The sequence below is a fragment of the Gopherus evgoodei genome, chromosome 4, assembly GCF_007399415.2.
Source record: "Gopherus evgoodei ecotype Sinaloan lineage chromosome 4, rGopEvg1_v1.p, whole genome shotgun sequence".
NCBI lineage: Eukaryota > Metazoa > Chordata > Testudines > Testudinidae > Gopherus > Gopherus evgoodei.
The window spans coordinates 118,274,849-118,297,026 of NC_044325.1; the positions used below are offsets into that span (position 1 = coordinate 118,274,849).

General features: G+C 39.4%; 1 protein-coding gene and 1 long non-coding RNA gene across 2 annotated transcripts in view; one reads left to right on the forward strand and one right to left on the reverse strand.

The window, feature by feature from the left end:
* Window positions 1–22,178, forward strand: part of LRP5 (LDL receptor related protein 5) — a 255,556-nt gene that overhangs the window by 114,645 nt on the left and 118,733 nt on the right.
* On the reverse strand, window positions 20–22,178 carry LOC115650567. Its single transcript, XR_004000127.1, has 3 exons — window positions 22,001–22,178; window positions 20,193–20,461; window positions 20–249 (listed from the first exon to the last, which is right to left on the reverse strand). It is a non-coding gene; the product is annotated as an uncharacterized LOC115650567 (long non-coding RNA).

Below are 22,178 nucleotides of genomic sequence, written 5' to 3' on the forward strand. Positions count from 1 at the left end.
CGGTGGCCAGGACACGGCAGTGTGAGTGCCACTGAAAATCAGCTTGCATGCCGCATTTAGCGCGCATGCCATAGGTTGCCTGCCCCTGGTGTAGTTGCTTAAAGCGTTGTTTGCTGCTTCGGTGTTGCCTCATTCCAGACATAAGAGAATAAAAGTCTGTTTTGCTTTGTTTGTGTATGGTGTTTTCTTTATTCATTGACAGCATGACAAGTGCTTCCTAGCACCCAGAGAACCGCTGTGTAGAAGAGTCTGCAATACAAGAATAGGTTTTGTTTTTATGTTTTTAAAAGGGAAAAAAGCCACGTGTAAAAGTTAAAACAAAGCCCCAGTCACCTGAAACTTTTGCAAGGATATGATTTCCCCTTGTCCCCTCCGCATCACCCCAGGCCACCAAAGCGGAATTGTAAAAGCACAATGTGCAATGCTTGAAAAGTATTTGAAATCTGGTTTCCAGGTATGAGCAGTTTGATGTCCAAAAGGAACAATTTTAAACAAGTTATGAACAACTGAAAAAAGGATTTGGAATGGAATGCCAACCGTAACTATAGCTGGGATTTGAACAGTTTATGGAATGTGGATTCTATTAGAAGCAAATGCTGTAATAAAAGAAGTTCAAAGAGGCTGACTTGAGTAAAAAGATGTACTAATTATTTAAGCACAGTAACTTACTATAGAGTAATATTTTGTCCTCAGTAGCCAACACAATTCTTTTATTGTATTAATATAAGCAGTTTTTTTAGATTTGGTGGGGGATGGGATATTTTGTAAATATCTTTACATCACAAGACTGAAAAATTGGGTTAAATTTTCAGACAAGTTAAGTATGGAATTCTCACCTTAATTACATGAATTTTCTGAGCGGAAGGGACCATCATTGTCATCTAACTGGACCTTTTGCATAACACAGGCCATAGGATTACACCCAGTAATTTCTGCATCAAGCCTATAATGTCTGCTTGAGCTATACCATACCTTTTAGAAAAAGATCCAGTCTTGATGTAAAGATTCAGAATGCATGCATAATTGCATCTAATTAGCCTTTCACTCATACAGTAACTCAAACTGCATGCCTGTCTTAGGTCTACCTTATTAACTCTTCAAGTCCTTATTTAAGTTACTTTCTGACATGAATGATTAAAGCCCTGGGAAGCAAGTTCTCCTTTCCCTTTTCTTAAGAGACATTTTATAAACATACATATTCTACACCTCTCTTCAGAGCAAAGCATAGTTTGGATCAATTACCACTACAATCCAAGAATGGCAAACAGGCTGTTGGAAAGTTAAACATGAGCAGTTTTGAAGTTGGAAAGGCAAACATGTCTCAGTTTTGAAGTTAGAAATGTTGGGTAATTTTCTGTTTGCAGCCTGATCCTTTCAGTGCTATGTTGAATCATAGCAGTGCTGAATTTAATGCTTGTATTTAAAATGTCAAATTTATAATCTCCTTCTTTAGAAACAAAAGTGTTTTAATCTCTGAGTCACAAATTGATCGCTGAGGCTTCCTTTCAAGAAACTCTCCTCTCTTCTCCCTCACTCCTCAGAGGGTCCCTGGGTGAAACTCTTACTGGGTTGTTTTGTTGATTTAAAAGTAGTTTAAAATGTTACGAAAAAGCCCAGCAGATACGTTCATGGCTTATGTTGTGTCTCTGATAGGGGGAGCCATTTGTCCCTCTTACTCTGTATTGCAAACAGTTCTGAGAAGTGGTATAAATCACAAGGCATCTGAATACAGTGAGGCATCTTTTAGAATGGATTCTTTCTCCTTATCCTTGCAGGCTTCCTTCTCCTGAATTGCTTTCTCTGCTGTGGTGCATGACAAGCAAGAGTTGCATGTCCACTTTTACTACCACTCTGGCACTCCAGTTTGCTGTTGTCTTATCATAATGACTCCTGTTGCCATCCTTCCTTGTAGTGTGGTCCTTCCTTCCTCCATGTGACGTAGGCAGAACGTTGAACGTTTCTTTTGTGGCTTGTTCACATGACTCAGTTTAATGACGTTCAAATGTGATTGTGAAGAGAGTAGATCGTGGCATAGCGTGTTCAGCATTGTCGGCTAACTGTGATTAAACCCTGGTCCCAGTAGGGTCCCACACTCAAATGCCACAGCCATATCCCCATCTCCTTCCAAGATTGGGTTCCTTTTTATAAACAGTGTTCAGCTGCCTAGATCAGTTCTGGAAAATTCATCTTTTCTTTTTTACAGTCTTTAGTGTTGTTGGCATACAAATATTGCTGCTGGCTTTTTATGTAAACTTTAGAATTTTCATCTTTTCCATAAAAGTGGGAATAGCCCGTTTTCCTCATAAATGGTCATTTTAACGTCTTCATTTCTGTTCTTCCCCAAAGTGGCCCTCTTCTTTCACAAACTTGCTTTGCTATTTCGAAGGATCCCATTCTCATTGCAAGATAATTTCTAAAATCTTCTGATAACTGAAGCTACAATTGGCTTATATTGTAACTAAAATTACTTTTAATGAATAAAAAATCCAAAGCTATAATAACAAAATAGATCAAGTACAGAGTGAACGGCCTTTTGATGAGCTGCTACCCAATTTGCTTGTTTAGCTCAGTCTGTATTCTGGCTGTAACTAACTTGTAAATTAAAGGGGTAGTAACTAGAAAACAGCCCAGTTCCTCAGCTGGCATAACTTAACATGGCTGTATTGACTTCAGTGGAGCAAAACTAGGTGAGAACTAGCTCAGAGTCAAAATAGCTTCTTGACATTACAACACAAGTTTAAAATATTATTTTCACTTTCAATAAGTTGATACATTGTATTTTGTTTAACAATACTTTAGCAAATTATTTTGTTAAAGTATTTCTGTGAAAATTCATATTAACCATATGACTTTATTGCAATCGTTGCTCAGTTTAACTGTTACATATATCATTAGTTTTTTATCTGTTTTATTAAATTAATGTAAACATAAGATTCATTCCTTTCTTCTTGTGTCTAGATATTTCAGGAGGGGGGAGTTTCAGGTTTCTTCAAAGATGAGAGGTTTTTTTGTTATCCTACAGGATGCACGTATCTGGCACTCTAATATTAGGCAATTGTGTTGCCTCTCCTTTTTATCTCTCCATCTATGACTAGGAGATTTTTTGCATTTCTAGAGCCTGTTTGGTCATGAATATTGTTTTTATAATGAGTTCTTTCTGAGTTTTTGTTACACCAACTAATCCAGAGTCATTGCCAGGTAAAAGTCAATACTTGGTTAAATGTGGCATTGTAGTATTTCATTTAGTATTGTGCAAAATTTCCCCAAAGGAAGAATTCTGTGTATTTATCTGGACATTCTAAGCTTTGACCTGAACAAACTGTAGGATGTCCAGTGTATACTATTTATTCTCCTTCTTTGCATGGAAAACCTTCAGAATTCTTACCCTGTTTATGGTGACTGAAGGCAGAAGCAGATCGGTTGCTAAAGGCAGGCTGAGAGTGGCCATATTGTTGAAGGCCCTATAGGTTTGGTTTTGTCCTAGCAGCTGTAAGCAGGTTCAACTTCGTAACCATTTTCTAGTGTGTTATATTACGTCTAATTTAACATAGCCTCCATGCTTGTTATCTCAAGCAGAGCCTTAATGAATGTAGCAGTGTGTTATATAAAATAGAACTAAAGTGAGTCCTTGGCGGGAGAAAAAGCTAAGGACACATCACATCAGCACACTTCACCAGCCACTGGCTTTTAGTGCTAATTCCAGGCCCTAGTCTTTATATTTAAGGCCCTCATCAGCTTGGGACCCAATTTAATCAAAAACTATGTCTTCATTCATGACTTTCCAAGACAGCTGTGCTCCTTCGGGACAACATGCCTGACATTGCCCGGGGGAAGCTCTCAGGAGCCAGGGGGCTTGATTACATAATGACCTCTCAGAGGAGATACATTTGGTTACTCTGACTGACTGGCTAAAAATCATTCACACATCTCGTATGTGCTAAAACACCCCTTTATCTCCCATTATGCACCCACTTCTTTGTTCTGCCATTTATTTCGTAAGCTCTTTGGGCTGCAGGGTCTGTCATTTGACTGTGTACAGTGCCTAGAACATTGGAGTCCAACACGATTGAAGCCTCTGGCCACTGCTACAATACAAATTTAAGTAAGACTGAGACTATCTTCAGAGAATGCAGAAGGCTGCAAAAACACTTTTGTAGTAACCAAAGACAAGGAATTACAACAGCACAAACAAGAAGAAAATAAGTGCCCCGTAAAATAATTGTAAGGAAAAGCTACTGAACCGAGAAAGGTGAACAGCAAAAGCCTGCTATGGACAGCTTTACTTTATTGTTGAACATAGACAATGTGCTTGACAAGAATAAAGACTGTTTCTGGCTCAGAGTTTGCACGCCAAAAGACTCTATGTGAATCTTAGCTCAGGTGTGGGAGAAGTGCCATAGACTTCATGTAGTCCTCTAGGGACTTGTCTATAGCTGTATAAAACCCAAACATAGATAAATAATGATGCCGTGGTTATTGCTGAGATAGTCCACCCATTCTAAATATCTAATTTTAGGAGCTTATAACTTAAAAACAACCAAAAAAACCCTTTCGAGTTTAAACTTTTCATATTTAGTCTTAGCTTAGAGGTTAGTTTTTCTGGGTAAAATTGAATAAAATATTTCCAACATTTTTGGGGGTTGGAGGAGCCTACTTGCACATGAAGATGATCATTTTTAACTTGAAGGTGATGTCCTAACCCCACTGAAGTCAATGGCAAGACTCTCCGGCTCAGAGAAGCCAGGATTTTTGCCCAAGAGTTTTTTGGATACTTTCTGCTGCCCTTGGATTACTCACAAGTGGCTTGTTTGTAAAATTCCTTGCTTGGCCCTGTATGTAACCTCAAATGAGGGAGAGTCTGCTTTACTGTGCTTGGGGGAAGTCATTGGTTTATAAATTAGTTATGAATGTTTGAAAATCGTGTACCGAGAGCACAGTAAACGCTTAAGTTTCGTGTTATGAATGTTTGTATAGTGCAGATATTTGTTTGAAGGCCTCATGGCTGCCAGTCATTCTAGCTAACTTCACAATCAAGAATAAGGCTGAGGTGAGAGACTGAGGCTTGAATTCTCAGTTATGCTGAGCTCTGTCAACATGAGGCAGTTCTACCAGTATAAAGTAGAGTATGAATTTAAGCGTTATTATTATACACCTCTACCTCGATATAATGCTGTCCTTGGGAGCCAAAAACTCTTACCGCGTTATAGGTGAAACCGCGTTATATTGAACTTGCTTTGATCCACCAGAGTGCGCAGCCCCTCCCCCTCCACTCCCCGGAGCACTGCTTTACCGTGTTTTCTCCAAATTTGTGTTATATTGGGTGGCATTATATTGAGGTAGCAGTGTACTTGTATAACTTCCTGATGTGGACACTCTTATTGGGGAATGAGAGGGCCTTTTTTCCAGTTTAGCTTATGCTTTTGAAGTGCTTTAAGCTAGGCTGAAAAGAGACACACTTGTTTGAAAGTAGGTGTCCATGTGGGATGTTATACTGTACTATAGTTATACTGGTATAACAATAATTATATCCTAATAAAATTATGCTAGTATAACTGGAAAAATCTGCCATGTTGACAAGTCTCAGACCACATTTTCATTGTAAAGTGGGTGCAAATTATGTTTACACTCACTTTAATGTACAGCCACTTTACGGACATTTTACATTACTAGAGGAATGTAAAAATGCTTAAGAGCGTGTCTGCACTACAGTGGCACAGCTACAGTGGAAGAGGTTTTTCTGTCAATGTAGGTAATTCACCTCTCTGAAAAGTGGTGGTTAGGTTAACTGAAGAATCCTTTTGTTGATCTAGCTGTGTCTGCACTAGGGGTTAGGTGAACCAAACTATGGTGCTCAGGACATGACATTTTTCAGCCCCGAGTGATGTAGTTAGGCCAACCTAAGTTTTAGCTGTAGACCAGTATATATGAGAATTTTTGAGACCTTTTTCATACCACCTCTAAAGTGGACTTGTATAATTAAGGAGGTGAGGATTGTTCAGAATGTTTTCCCTGCAACAGCTGCTGGTCTTTTCCAATGCATCTCATGCACATCAATCTATAATACTAAGCCGATGATGTAATAAACTCCGATGGTAAAGAAGGTGTAAAATATACCAAGATGTTTATACATTATGGAGGTTGTAACTTTAGGGTCAGTGCCTAGCTCCTTGATAAGGAATGCTGTACATGTCTGGTTTGAATATGCCTAATCTGATTTAGGTTTGTGAATTAAGTAGGATGTAGCCTGTTCAGTGCATAGATGGGAGCTGTTGTTTCTCCCATCAGCCCCAATGAAAAATGGAGTATGTGCTGTATGAGTGTCTTATGAACCAGAGTAGAGTTTTATATACTGCCAACAAGAAAGCTGGTTCCCTAGTAATGCAGTGGATAAAAGTCCTGCTATTGAGTGCAGATCTCCTAAATGTATTTTTGCGTGAATGATACTGGAATACGTTATTTAAAAATAAGGATAAACTTTCATTGGATGTTTACTAATTCAGCTAGCTCCCTATAGCCTGCACTGCCCATATCCAGCTTTAATTCATACATGTCTGAGTGTATTTATGCTTTTGATAAGATGGCCCAGTGGTTTGAGTGCTAGTCTGGGAGTTGGGGAAACCGGGTTGAATTCCCTGCTCCACCACAAACTGCCTGTGTGACCTTGGGCAAGTCACTGAGGGTATGTCTACACTGCAAAGAAAAAACACATGGCTCTGACTCTCAGAGCCTGGGTCAATTGACTTGTGCTGGTGGGGCTCAGGCTGCAGGGCTAAAAATAGCAGTGTAGATGCTCCTGCTTGGGCTAGAGCCCAGGCACTGAAACTTGGTGGGAGGGAAGGGTCTCTGAGTCCACGTGAGAATGCCTACACTGTTATTTTGAGCCCTGCAGCCAAGACCTGTGAGCTCAAGTCAACTGACTCAAGCTCTGAGATTCGGTGCTCCAGGATTTCTTTTTGTTTGTTTTTTTGTAATGTAGACATATTCTCTGTCTCTCTGTACTTCAGTTCCCCATCTGTGAAATGGGGATAATAGCACTTTCCTACCTCACAGAAGTGTTGTGAGGACTAATATATTAAAAATCACAAGATGCTCAAGCATGAGGGCCATGTAAGTAGCATAGAGAGAGAGGTTTTCATTATTGCACATTATAGCCTTTGGTCAAGATTTTCAAAAGTGAGTAGAGATTTTGGGTGCCAACCTGGGGCACTTTAAAGTTGTCCAATTTTCAGAATTGGGTGCTCAGCACTTTCTGAAAATGAAACTTCTGTAAGGTGTTTCAAACTAGATACCCAAAATCACTAGTCACATTAGAGAATCTCTCCCCACCCCGACTCCCACCCCCGATGTCTCAGATTGGAGGCAGTCTTCTTTTGAGTTGCCAGGGGCATGCAGTTTTGTACTGATGCAAAGAGCGGCTCTTTGTGTCTGAGTGTGGGAAGGGGTCCTCATTTTCTCAAATCAAGGGCAGCTTTATTAGTGTGGGGTTGGAGGGAATTGATCTTTGAGATGGAGTCACAAATGAGATACAAGTTTCTTTGCAGGATGGAGGGGGAGGGCAATGGTGCCTCAAATTAAGAGAATTGCTCTTTGTAGCAGGTATCTGTCAGATTAGAGAGGAGGACAGTTGCTTTTTGGGTAAATGAGTTTGCTTTCCTTTTTCCTATCCTGACCCTGCCATTTGAGCAGCTGAGGAGAGCTGGGCACCATTACTCAGTCGTCCCCTACAAATATCTCTGCCGAGCCTGGTGGCTCATGCCTCTTCGCTTAACTCTTTTTATCTGCAACTTCCAATGTAGTTTTGTTATTTAAAATCTCAGTGTCTCCCTTGTATGTATGTCAATGTATATTTTATATAATACATGCACACAGAGTTTTGGGACTTAGTATTAGTAAGCCATTTAGTTAAATAACTGGTCAGCTAACCTGGAATAGTCCATGGAAAACAAACAAAAAACCTTTTAAAGACATTTCCCCGTGCAATTAAACTTCTGTCACAGTTATTGAAGAGCTCCAGCTTGCTAATACATCTCTCTCTCTGAATAGTAAGCAGAAATGCATATAGCTTAGTTCCATGTACGGGCCAGTCAACACTTTTAAGTACATCAGCTGCTCATTTACAAATGAACAGTAAGTACCCTTTGTAAAAGGGAAGGATTTGGGGGGTCATTTGTCATTTTGGACAATGACTGTAAATCAGCTCTTAAGTATCTGACAGTCCAATGCTGGCATTGTTTCTGGTATTTATGGACCATAAACAACTGCCAGGAGCCTTCCAGCAGCTTCTTACATGCTGGGAGAAAGTCCATAGTTGGTTTTGGCCTGTATTTGTTTGTAGCTATTTGTTTATTTTCTTGAAGGTGCTAGTAATGCTGATGTAGTAGTAATTCTCCTGTTACCCAGTCTCAGCCCTCTCTCCCCATACTCTTCCCAGAGTACCCACTCTTTTCCTGACCACTGCACCCATGTCCAGACACCTGCCTCTCCCTATTGATCAGGTATAGCACAGGAAGTTCCATTCATTTTAAGGGTTGTACTCTCCCCTGGATCTGCATGTATGGCTCATTAAATCCAGTTTGGGAAACAGCAATCTGTGTTTATTTCTATTAGCCTTTTGGGTAATTCATCATAGTTTTTTCCTTTCCTATGCCTGCTCTTGATGAGAACAGGAGGAATCTCACTTCTTCTAGACACCTCTTCCCTCCCTCTGTTGCAGGGGCCATCCTTTGCATACCCAATGAATTTCTGACATTCAGTTCCTTAGTTATTCTGAGCAGGGGAGTTCTTCCAAGAGTGATGCTGATGCAGTTTCATATACTCTCCACAGGAGGAATTTATGTAGTGAATGCCTGTTTATGCCGACTCTCGCTGTTCTCGCATACTATTCTCATAATCTGACATGCATGATTTTCATCAGCCTGGGATTGAGACTGAGGTTTACCCTCTCATCTGGGTATTCTGGGGCACCTTGCTGATGGGGAGACGTTCGTACCAGGGTTCGAACTCCATTGTATTCTGATTCTTAACAGTTTAGTATGATAACTGTGGGTTTAGAATGCTGTTTGCATGTTCAGAACTAGTTAATACAGCTTAAACTGCTGTAATGTAGTCAATAGAATTACTTTTCTGACAAGGCAGAAGCAATTTTAAAGATAAAACCCAATGGAGCAAATGGTAGGAGCTTGCTCAAGGAAAACTGCATGCTAATCTTATTTCCAGAGACCTGTAGAATAACTAGCCTTTCATGAAGCATAATAAATCACATGTCCCATAGCACCTAAATAATGTCTCTTACTTATACCAGGAGTGAGAATGTTCTCTTTAATTTTATGATGCTAGCACTTCAGCTTATGTATCAAGGTCAGAACAATGGGAACATCGTAGATCCTCCATCTTGGGGCATCCCGAGAGTGCTGCAATGTACTATACGTTTGATTCTCTTCTGCCTTTACCTCGTTTCATCAGCATTTAATGAATGAGGTTTTTTTTTTTTCTGTTCATTCACTTGTAAATTACCTTTCATGTTTAGTCTTGCCACCTCTTTTTTGCAGATTAGGAAATGGTGTTTTTATTTTTTAAAGTTTGCTTTTTGTTGATAGGTACTAAAGTACTACAAATTGCAGATAATTTTAGTTTTATGAGAGCTAATCTTCAGTGCTGGAGAGTGTACTACATTGAAAAAACACTTTCAGAAACAGCTGCTTTTAAAAGTAAACTTAAAATTTGAGAGAACAAAGTCAGTAGAAAATGTACTGTAGGGAAAATACCCACAGAGGGATAGTCTAGGTGACCTAACAGGTCCTTTTTGTCTCCAATTTTGATGACTTTATGCAAGTAGAAATATGAAATGATCCTGTAGTTTTCCAGTATGGCCTTTGTGTACAAGACCTAAGCCTGTTTCTTTCTTTGTGGCAAATTTATTTAACAGTGTCAAAGTAGCTACAGAAAGATTGAGACACTGCTTTTATTTTTTAACCCTAATTTACAGTTGTTTAAAACTTTCTCTATAACGTTTCCCTCTTGGATTGACATTTTTAATGGTGTTTGCTCCAAAGTGAATTTTCTGTGGACACGTAATACTTGGAATGTAATAATGATAACACTTTAAAATTTATCTTCAAAGGACTGTATAAATATTAACCACAAAGGGCTCATATGAGGGACGGAAGTATTCTTCCCATTTTATAGAGAAGGAAATTAAGGTGCAGAGAAATTGTGACTTGTCCAAGGCCACACAGTGAGTCAGTGACAGCTGGGATTAGCACTCAGGAGTACTCGGTTCCAGTAAATCCATTCCAGTAAGACAGTAAATCTGCCCCCAGTGCCTGGGTGTTCTGATCTGAGGGAATTAAGAATGTATCCTCTGTATATCTTCCCTGTGACTATTTTTGTCCTCCTCCACTCAAAGACTTTTTCCTTTAATACAGTACTATTATCGATTTACATGCTGATGGGTTTGACTACCAAACTTCTGTTGATCACCAGTTGGTTAGTGATAGGAGATGGTCAGGCCAATTTTAATACACTGTTTACTTATTCTGAGTCAATAGAATGGGGAAATTTCATCTCTGTGCAGAGCTTGAAAGTGATCTTTAGATTTTGCTGTATCCTTGACAAGAAGCATACCCCATTTCTGGTGCCCAAGTTTCTCTGGAGATTTCTTGCCGTGATTTGTTCAGGACTGGCATTAAGATTCTTTAAGAAGGGATATTATTTTCTGGCTAGTGAAAACTTGTAGATGGGACTCTTGAGTTATTTACCCAGATGTGTCGCCTCAAGTATATCACTTAATCTCTTGGAGTCAGTTTCCACATCTTTAAAGTGAAGGTAATATTGACCAGCCAAACTCAGAGGGCGTTGAAATTTACTTGTTAAGTGCTGTGAGATCTTTGGATGAAAGGTGCTGTAGAAGTGCAAAGTATTATAGCTCTTGGTTATGATTAATTACGTGTTAATGGTTGTAGCCATGAAAATTGTGCTAATCACTATGTCTGGTTTCCACCAATGATACTACATTGATTGGTATATTAATGCTAGTTTGTGTGAGTTTTTTAATGAATATTCTCAAGACCTCCAATTAATGATGGGGCAGTCTTCTGGTTTTTGCCTCCGTCCATTACTAAAAATGGAAGAAAAGTTGTATCCCATTTATTGTATTAAATGATTTTAAAGATCATAGCAATAGGGTAATCCTGCCTCCTGAAGTGTAATAGCTTTCCCTTGGTATGAGGGAAGCAGCTTTCTGTCATCTGAGTAAGTTATTCCATGTTGGTAACTTCATCAGATGTAATGTTTGTTGGATGCCTTGTTTGTTTCTCTAGTGAGTATGTGCCATAACTGCTTCTGAAATGGAATTTGCAGGTTCAGGGAAAATAGCTACCCTTGATGGATGTTAATGCAGTAGTAAAAGTAACAGTGGACAAGGTTATTCATGTGTAACATGCAGACGGAGCAGTTAATGAGCCATGTTTGTGCTCTGTATGTCCTTCTCTTGTCATAAGTGTTAATTTTCCCAGAGCCTGTGATTTAGCCTTGTCTAGTCCAAATGAGGGCACTTAGGACTCACTTTTTGTTAATTTTTGTGCACTACTTTTCCCCCGCAGCTCTCATCCTCAGTCAGATAAACCAGGCAAGTATATCTCTTGTCTTCTGTGCTCTTATTGCTCCACCAGTTGGCTAAGAGGAAGTTCTCCTGCAGTGAGTATCCGCAACCCAAATTAGCCACCTTCATTTAGTGAATCAGTGTTCTGTTCACCCAGAGATTGAAGATAAATCAAATCTTCTCTACAGGGATATGTAGAGCTGCTGGTAAACACCATGGCAGACTTTCTCTTACGTTTTAAAAAAAAAATCCTTTTATGTGGACCCCAGCTATTAGCACAGCTTGTTTGTTTCTCAAATATTTTTCAATTCGGTGGAAAAGTCTAAGAGCAACAATACTGGGGCCCTACACATAGATTACAACACCAAAATAAAACCTCCTGTCATCATCCCTGTCTTACTTCTCTCTTTCTGCAGTTGGGCTGTTAAGAGCAGCTAATACTGAACTTCATTGTGCTGAATGTTGTCATTGTTTTGAATATAAGCAAGATTATTAAATAGCATGGCGACTTTTGTTTTACATTTCCCATGATCTACACAGAATAACAAAAGTTTGTTCTCTCCTGCATCATGCTTTGAAACTTTGCCAGGTAATTCATTGTGTTACTGGAACTAACAAGATCCTTTGCTCATCTGTGTGTGGTTTCTTGAAGTCTGGTTGGTTTATCTGTAGTGACGGAGTGTCTGTACTTGGATGGCTAGTAAAAGATTTGCTGACAACCTAAGTATTTGTAGTGAACTGTTTTTAAAATGTCACTTTCTTGTGTGTCAATGCAGAACTAAGGTTTTTCCTGTTTACATGTACTCTGTTTTGCCTAGCAAAGTCGTGGTTGTAAAATAAGTTCCTAGTGACTAGATTAGAGGAGAAGGGAGAAGAATATTTTAGGGGAAAAGAGACCCACAACGGAGCATTGTTCTATCCTGAGTAGCAGACAGACAAATGGGAAAGGAATAGCATGGTGTTTTCTGGCACGGATTAGCAAAAGCAACCGCTGCAGTCTACATTTGTTTAGGTTGGGTGAATAAATTGGAGCATTTGTTACTGTATTATAGATGTCTTGTCGCTTGTCAAATGTGAAGGTGGGCCAAGGGGAGAATAAAAAAGGCTCTTGTTGAGCTGGTGAGATGAGCTACTTCGCTGCTGTCGGCTCTGATTGGAATTAATTTTGTAGATAGAATGCAGCTGCCATTTTCAGCATTGAAGCATGATTTTTTAATAATAACAGAAGCACAAAACAAAAAAACCAAAGCAAACGCTATACCTAGGATGAGTGTTAAATTTTAAAATTAATGGATTATTAAATATTAAATATTAAAATTAATGGGGAAGTAGAACTCGATCCACAAAACAAAAAAGATCCCTCTGGTCTGTTTCTACATGGCTTCTTGTTAACTGCAAGAGAGAATATAGTGTTTGGGGAACGAGAACAAATGACCAGAGCTATGTGTTGGGTTTTTTAATTCCAGTTTAGTTAGCATTTGTTTCTTTATGCAAACCATTAAAATTCATGGGATTGTATGGATGTTAGATTTACTCAAAAGTTGCACAGAAGTTTCTGCAGAAAGCCTCAGGGAGCAGGAAGCAAAAGAAAGACTCAAGAATAATAAACAGCTTAAATTTATACCAGTTGGAAAAATAAAACAGAAATTTGAACTTAGGGCATTACAAATTCCTTCAAAGTGAAAATTTCAAAGGGATCCCAGTTTTTCTAACGTAAAAAAGTTATCCTACATGATTTTGCATTGTAAAATGTTTATACCAAATGTGTGTGGCGGTATGCATACATTCCTTCCTTTTTTCCCTGTGGGTTCTGCTTGATAGAGATCTTTTTATTTAGCATTATACCATGGTTTCACTTGCTGTGTTCGACTTTAAGCCTGTATTTCAGCCTTATATTTGAGTAGTTTGCATTTTGTATGTGAAAGCTTTTGTTTGTGTGATGCTGAATACATTCATGTTACAGTGGCTGGTAATCCTATTAAGGGTTTCTTTCTTGTATGGTTATGAAAATGATTAATTTGATGGTGGTTTTAAAGATTCATTTGATTAAATGCCATAACATTTGAATGTATTTAGACTGTTTCTAGTAGTGTAGACAGGTTCTAGAATGCCTAGTAATACACATTCTGCAGTAGAGGTGTTATACTATAAAATTTATTTAGTGTTTTGTATTTTCAAAGCACTCTTCAGACATTAATATTGAAAATGCCTCTGTAAAAGGGATAGGCTCCCATTTTACCAATAAGACTTCTGAGGAAAAGAAATGGTGTAATTTGTCCCAGGTCACAGAGGTAACCAGGGTCAGGACTAAGATTAGTCTGCTACTCCTAATCCTGTGCTTCAAGCACTAGGCTACGCCTCTCTCCCGCCTGTTCTTTCTAGCAGAAATTATTATTAAAACAAAATACATGCATAATAGCAATTACTAAGCTTTTCACAGAGGATGTTCAGTGTATGCACAGATTTTGTAACTATCTTAGTACTGAATGCCTGGCCAAGAACGATTATTCTTTACCAGCTTTCAGTCAGTGTAGATAACTTATTGAGAAACTTTAGTGGCACATGCTGCACTGCCTTCATCCACATGCCTCTGTTGTCTAAGGACCTAGATACAGGGCTGTCAAGAGGATGGTTACAGAGCAATGTATCTTCATTAAGAACAGATGTAGCATAGCAGCATGGATTGTCAAACAGCCAACATATGTAGGCCTAGCAGTTCACTTCAATAATGCCACCTAGTTCTCATTACCCTAAGGCTGAGAAAATTAAAGTGCATCAGAATTCCAGCATGTACTAGCATCAGCCACTGTTGTGCTTTGACTGTACTGCATCAGATCATGGGAGTTTCTTTGTGTCAACAGAGAAAATAGTCCAGTGCTAAAGGAAATAGGAACTACACAAAAATGAGGTTAGTTAAACAGAAATTAAAGGGTACAGTGCCAAAAGCGAAATCTCTGCAAGTTGCATGGAAACTTTTTAAAGACACCATAATAGAGGCTCAACTTAAATGTAAACTCCAAATTAAAAAAGAAAAGAACCACCCTGGCTAACCAGCAAAGTAGAAGAAGTAGTGAGAGGCAAAAAGGCATCCTTTAACAGAGGGAAATAAAATCCTAATGAGGAAAATAGAAAGGAGCATAAACTCTGGCAAATGAAGTGTAAAAATATAATTAGAAAGTCCAAAAAAGAATTTGAAGAACAGCTAGCCAAAGACTCAAAAAGTAATAGCAATTTTTTTATTTTTTTTTTTACGTACATCAGAAGCAGGAAGCCTGCTAAACAGCCAGTGGGGCCACTGGATGATCGAGATGCTAAAGGAGCACTCAAGGACCATAAGACCATTGCGGATAAACTAAATAAATTCTTTGCATTGGTCTTCACGGCTAAGGATGTGAGGGAGATTCCCAAACCTGAGCCATTCTTTTTAGATTAACCTAACCTGGGACAGTTTTTCAGATCTGTATCATTAGAGGAGACGTTGGAACAAATTTGATAAATTAAACAGCAATAAGTCACCAGGACCAGATGGTATTCACCCAAGAGTTCTGAAGGAACTCAAATATGAAATTGTAGAACTACTAACTGTAGTCTGTAACCTATCATTTAAATCAGCTTCTGTAACAAATGACTGGAGAATAGCTAATATGACACCAATTTTTTAGAAGTGCTGCAGAGGTGATCCTGGCAATTACAGGCCTGTAAGCCTGACTTCAGTACTGGGCAAACTGGTTGAAACTATAATAAAGAATAATATTGTCAGACATATAGATGAACATAATTTGTTGAGGAAGAGTCAACATGGTGAGGCATGATTTCCCTTTATTAAAACCAATCTACTAGAATTCTTTGAGGGGGTCAACAAGCATGTGTACCAAGGGGATCCAGTGAATATAGTGTATTTAAATTTTCAGGAAGCCTTTGACTAGATCTCTCACTAAAGGCTCTTATGCAAAGTAAGCTGCCATGGGTTAAGAGGGAAGGTGCTCTCATAGATTGGTAACTGGTTAAAAGACAGGAAACAAAGGGTAGGAATAAATGGTCAGTTTTCAGAATGGAGAGAGGTAAATATTCAACATATTCATAAATGATCTGGAAAAAGGGGTAAACAATGAGGTGGCAAAATTTGCAGATTATACAAAATTACTAAAGATAGTTAAGACCTAGGCATACTCCGAAGAGCTACAAAAGGATCTCTCAAAACTGGGTGACCGGTCAACAAAATGGCAGATGAAATTTAATGTTGATAAATGCAAAGTAATGCACATTGGAAAGCATAACCCTAACTATACATATAAAATGATGGGGTCTAATTTAGCTGTTACCACTCAAGACAGAGATCTTGGAGTCATTGTTGATAGTTCTCTGAAAACATCCACTTAGTGTGCAGCAGCAGTCAAAAAAGTGAACAGAATGCTGGGAATAATTAAGAAATGGATAGATAATAGGACAGAAAATATGTTGCCTCTATATAAATCCATGGTACACCCACATCTTGAATACTGTGTGCCGATATGGTTGCCCAATCTCAAAAAAGATATAATGGAATTGGAAAAGGTTCAGAAAAGGCAACAAAAATGATTGAGTATGGAACAACTTCCATATTAGAAGAGATTAATAAGACTGGGACATCTCATCTTAGAAAAGAGATGACTAACGAGAGATATGATTGAGGTCTATAAAATCATGACTGGCGTAGAGAAAATAGATAAGGAAGTATTGTTTACTACTTCTCATAACACAAGAACTAGGGGTCAACAAATGAAATTAATAGGCAGTACTTTTAAAACAAATAAAAGGAAGTATTTTTTTCACATAATGCCCAGTCAACCTGTGGAACTCCTTGCCAGAGGATGTTGTGAAGGCCAAGACTATAACAGGGTTCAAAAAAGAGCTAGATAAATTCATGGAGGATAGGTCCATCAATGACTATTAGTCAGGATGGACAAGAATGATGTTCCTAGCGTCTGTTTGCCAGAAGCTGGGAATGAGCGACAGGGGATGGATAAGTTGATGATTATCTGTTCTGTTCATTCCCTCTGGGGCACCTGGCACTGGCGACTGTCAGAAGACAGGATACTGGGCTAAATGGACCTTTGGTCTGACCCAGTAGGGCCATTCTTACATTCATGACTGTATAGTTCTAATGTCCAAGTTCTTTATTTTCTCATGTGCCTTCTCTGAATACCACCTGTGGCAGAACTGGTGTGGAGCATCTTGAGAGTTTAATAAATAGTATAGCCCAGACAGTTAAGTGTGAAAGGGACTCTTTTCTTTCTCTGAAGCATGGGATCATGTTGGAGTTGCCACGCAGCTGGTGGGGACGAAGGTGCAGTGACTGTCCGAATACTGTCCCATCCAGTCAGAGTTAATGCAGCCATTACTGCATCTATATGTGTGTGAGAGAGAAAGGATAGACTGGGCAAGAACCTGTAACTGGGACTAGGGCAATAACTGAGTCCTCACTGCCTTGGGCAGCTGAAGACTGCTTCGGTGTTGTATATAGATTTTAAGGCCAGAAGGAGACCATTGTGCTAACCTAGTGGTTTTCTTCATATAAAGCGCTAAAGTGACACAGCTTCACCAGTAACACTTCAGTGAAGATGCTACCACGCTGACAGGAGAGCTTCTCCTATCAGCAGAGTTAATCCACCTCCCCAAGAGGAAGTAGCTATGTCTGCAGGAGAAATTCTCCTGTCAACATAATTCTGTCTACATGTGGGGTTAGGTCGGTTTAACTGTGTCACTCAGGGAGGTGGATTTTAGGTCTGTTGGGTAGACCTGGCCCTAGCCTGACCTCCTGCATAATGCTGGCCAGAGAACTTCTCCCAGAAATTCCTGTATCAAGCCCATTCAACCTTGATCCAGTTCACTATGGAGAGACAAAAACAGAAGAGAACTAAGGTGAAAATGCAGTCAGTTATGTGAAGAGGCTACACTACCAGATTAGACTATTCTGTTTATATCTGTGTATAATGATGTCCAATATTGCAGTCTCTGGGTATCTTAGAAATGCATATAATATCCCTCTCTACTACGTGATCAGTTATCAAATGCATATTCAGTGCCCTCCTGCTTTCCATTAAATGTGCTTCAATATTATTTAAGCAGATCAGAGTGATTATGGACATATTAATGTAATTAAAAGTGGAATGGAGAGACTCTGATGTGAATTTATAAGGGCTTTGTGTGACAGAGCAGCTGATGTTTGAGGCAGAAACCTCTACTGGTTTTTGAAGCAATGGAGTTGAGAATTTCTTTAATAAAAATGTAATATTTCAGTATTATAATCAAACAGATTTATTCTAGTATTTTGTAAGGCTAACTGTTGAGTTTTTAAACCTGATTTTTACTTAACTTACATTTAATGTAGTATTTACCTTTGATTCCCCACAAGTTAAAATTTCAGATCAATACTTCGTAACAAGTAATTAAATGTGCCTTGATTTAGACCCTAACATAAACAAAGCTATGTGCCTCTGCTATTGAAGCATGCACTCTGCCCTCCACTATTACAGCTTGCTGCCCAGTGTCACAGGGTGTTGTCTTTGTGCTAATGCCCTTTTATTTGTTGGCCGTTAGGGTGCAAACTTTCTTTACAGTGGGCCTTAGGGCCATTCCCTGTCCTGTTTTTAATTTCTCACTGATTAGGGGCTCCATTCTGAAAATAGCATCTGTAGGGAATGTGGATAGTAAGGGAAACAGGAGAGGGAAAAATGTTTTGGAATTTTTATATGGGACTTGGGAGACATGAGTTCTATAGTCTACATTGCCATTGTCAGACTGAGATATCTTGGGAAAATTATTTCATCTTTGTGTGTTTCTCTTTCCCCTCCCACCTTTGTCTCGTCCATTTAGTCCTCTTTGAGGCAGAGGACTGTCTTTTACCACCTGTTTGTACAGCACCTAGCACAGTGGGGGCGTGATCTCAGTTGGGACCTGTAGGTGCTATTGTAATACAAATAATAAAACAAAAATAAAACCAAAAATGTTACAGGAAATGTAAAAATATAGGCTTGAAAAGAAACCTTGAAGCATTTAAGTATTGCTCTCCATTGCCATTGTAAATAAACCTCATTTACAATTTTGATGTTTTTCCATTTCTGTTTAACTGGCAATCTTTCATGTTTCTCAAATTAACAAGACTGTTGACCTATTTTCTAATCCAACATCAGAGATGTCAGCATAGCTCCGAGACTGGTTTGTATTGGGTAATCCTTGAGACATTGGAGAACAAAATCACTAACTTTGGACTTTTTTTTGTGATGCCATTATCAAAATAGAAGCTTTTCTTTTTAAAACAACACTTAAAATCTGGATGCCTTTGCATATTTGAATATAAAGATTGCCATGAAATACTTGACAACTGCACCTTTTATGAATGTTCATTGCCCTCATACGGGGTTAATGTTTATAAGGTAACTTGTCTTTATATATAATACTAGCTAAGAGGAACAGTTGTACAGGACGTATAGACAGTTAATTTGACCAGTTAGTTTTGACTTCCATCCGCTGCTGGTCTGTATTTGTACAAGTTTGCTCATTTATTTTCTCTGCTGACGTTTCAAGTGGTCCACCATTTTAAGCATGATTTAGAATATCAAATAACATTTAGGATATTTCAGTGTTTATTTTAGCTAAAGGTGTCTCTTTCCAGGAGATTGGTAAAGTATTTAAGAACGAATACTGTGTCCAGCGCCAGCAGTCCCTTTTAATCATCACAAGAACATATTGTTTCTTTGGAGAAGGAAAACTTAAAAACCCTGTTTCTCCTTGCCATGTGCAGGAAAAGAAGTGGTTTCTGAAGGTGACATGTCACCTAGGGCTGCTCTTCCCCTGGTCTGGCCAAAAAGTGACCCCTTTTAATGTATCCTAAAAGCTACCACAAGCTTAAAACTTGGGAAGCTAGAATTCTACTATGTGTTACAATGAAATATTTGTATCCTGCTTTGGTGCCTTTGGAGCCAACAAAATCAGTCTTCAGGAAATCTGATGGCAAATGTCAATCTATCTTGGGGTGGGAAGGAGAAGCTCTCCACAATTGAGCTTATTATTTCCCCCCACTTCATTGTGCTCACAATCATTAAAGCCTTATTTCAACCCAGGTCTCCCTTCAGAGCCTCAGCAAAACTCTGAGGGTTGTTTAGAGGTCATAGGAGATATTCCCTATATCCTTCCTTCCCCTGCCCCCAAAATCACTTTCTTCACCCCCAGCTTTGAGTGCATTTTCTCCTCAGTGCTTTTATGCCTTCTTCGCTAGGGCATTCAGGTACCAAATTGTGATTACCAAACTCAAAAGCAAGTGACAATGCAGCTAGACCTTTGAGTTAGCTATGCATTTGATTTGACGTGTGACAGATACCCTTTGAATGATTGCATGTTCTAGGATTACCACTTTAAGTACTACCCCGGCTGGTAGTGATTGAAAGTTACTATCTATTGGTCTTTCAGTGCCTGTTTGAAATGGAATTGATGGTTGCAGGCCAGTTTCAGTTTGGCAGGTGTCAAGACGTGAAAACCATATCAACAATTGGCACCTGCAGCAGAAAACTAAGCAGTGAACTGGTTATTTAGAAGGAACTAGACATTCTCTCACCTTGAAGTTGTCCCTCTGGATCAAGACAATTTGTTGGGGCCACATGGGGAGCTTTGCCCTGCTCCTATACATTCCCAACCCGTTCTGTGGACAAATGGAGAAATTCAGTCTCCAGGGTGGCTGTTTTGGCTCCTTCTTCACCAGCAATAAAAGTTTGTGCATGCCCCTGCATGCACACAGTCCTGCAGCCTAAAAAGTCAGATTCATATCATCTTCAGGCAAGTCAGATGTACTTGCTGTAGTTGTGACTTGCTCTCCCATTTGGCTGTCTGAAGCAAAGAAAAGCATTAATGTACTGTACTTTTATTAGGAAATCCCAAGGCTTACGTTCCTTCTATCGTTTCCTGTGTAGTATGTAGCATGTGTGAAAACTGTGTGTAATGCACTCATTCAGCTATAGGACAAGGCTGGCTCAGTTGGGAATTTTGTGTAATATGATAAAATGTCTAGACATGTTCCTGATTTTTTTTTCATTGTGTTTTAGCAAAGGAAATAATACTCTTTCATTATTAACCTGGTTTAATAGATAAAATTTCCACCCCTTGTGCTTTTCCTTCCCTGACAATGAATAAAGTGATTTCTGGGTGATATCCATTTCATTTTGCTGGTCTGAAAAACCCAAATTCATATTTATTTTGGTGCTTAGTCTCACAGTTCAGGGCAAATGCACCCGTATTTCCCCTTACAGTATGTCTACACTGCAATGTAAGCCCAGGGTTAGTAACACACCTCAGGTTTGTTAATCTGGGTCTTGAATGTCTACACTCCTTTGGAATCCCATTAGGAATTGTTGAACCCTGGGTCCCAACCCGGGGCTCCAGTGTCTACACTCCATTATGTGGGCCTGAATCCAACCACCCATATCCCAGACTTCCTAGCATCTTGCCAACATGTGACTGCTCCAGCCCTTTATTCATGTTGCAATGTGGGAAAACTTGACTCTCCAGAGGACAAAGAAAGTTGCCCTGTGGAACTGAGAGACTCCCAGAGCATGATTCCAGTGGAGCTGGGTCTACACTGCAAAGAAATAAGACACGAACCCTGCTTACCCACCTTGATTTAAGCTTGGACCCTAAAATGGATTCTGGCGGGCCCAGTCCATTCAACCCTACCCTGAGGATTAGCGCTCTCTGTGAATCAGGGGTCTTGTCCATTTGCTGGACCAGGAAGAAGACCCTGAACCAGTTTAAAGCCAGACTATTTATCCAAAAACTAGTATATGCATTCCTTTCCAAGGGGGTGGTTTCTCTGAAGATGCTACAACCTGAGTGAATTGGCCTAATCACCCCCTTCTCTTCTCCTGTTTATCCTTCCCATGGAAATGCATACAATTTCATATATTCCACATGCACTATTGTATTTTTAATACAGTGGACCCCAAAGGTATTAACCTAATTCACGAAAACTCATGCTCCAAAACGTCTGTTAGTCTATAAGGTGCCGCAGGACTCTTTGCTGCTAATTCAGTAAAGTTAATTCAGGAAATTATCAGTCTGTTACACTTAGGAAAATAAGATTTGATGTAAGAGGAGACTTCCAAGGATGGCTCCATGGAGCATCGGTTCAGAAGTGCAGCTTGGTTTGGAGGGGATAGTAGTAGCAACCTCAATGCAACACCACTTCTAGCTCTATCCACCCATACAGCCTGGGTCCCTAAACCGTGTCTCACTGAATTCTCTAGTGCAGCATGTGATGCTCAATGGAACTATAGCCTGTGGCATGTGGGGTTGTATCTTTTTCTTAGGCCTGAGGCAAATTAGGTGTAGTTCTTAGGGGTACTGGCAAGTTGCTAATGTGTGGCCCCTTACCTGGGCAATATTTGGGCACCCCTGAAGTGAGGTACACCTCCCATTGTTTTAATGCCTGTACTCCTTTTTTTCTGTGTGGCAATTCTTCTCTGTCATCAAACTGCTACATTATGGTTTAAATATGCTTGTGACAGGTGAAGGAGCACTCTGTAGTTGCAAAATTACAGTGTTAATGCTC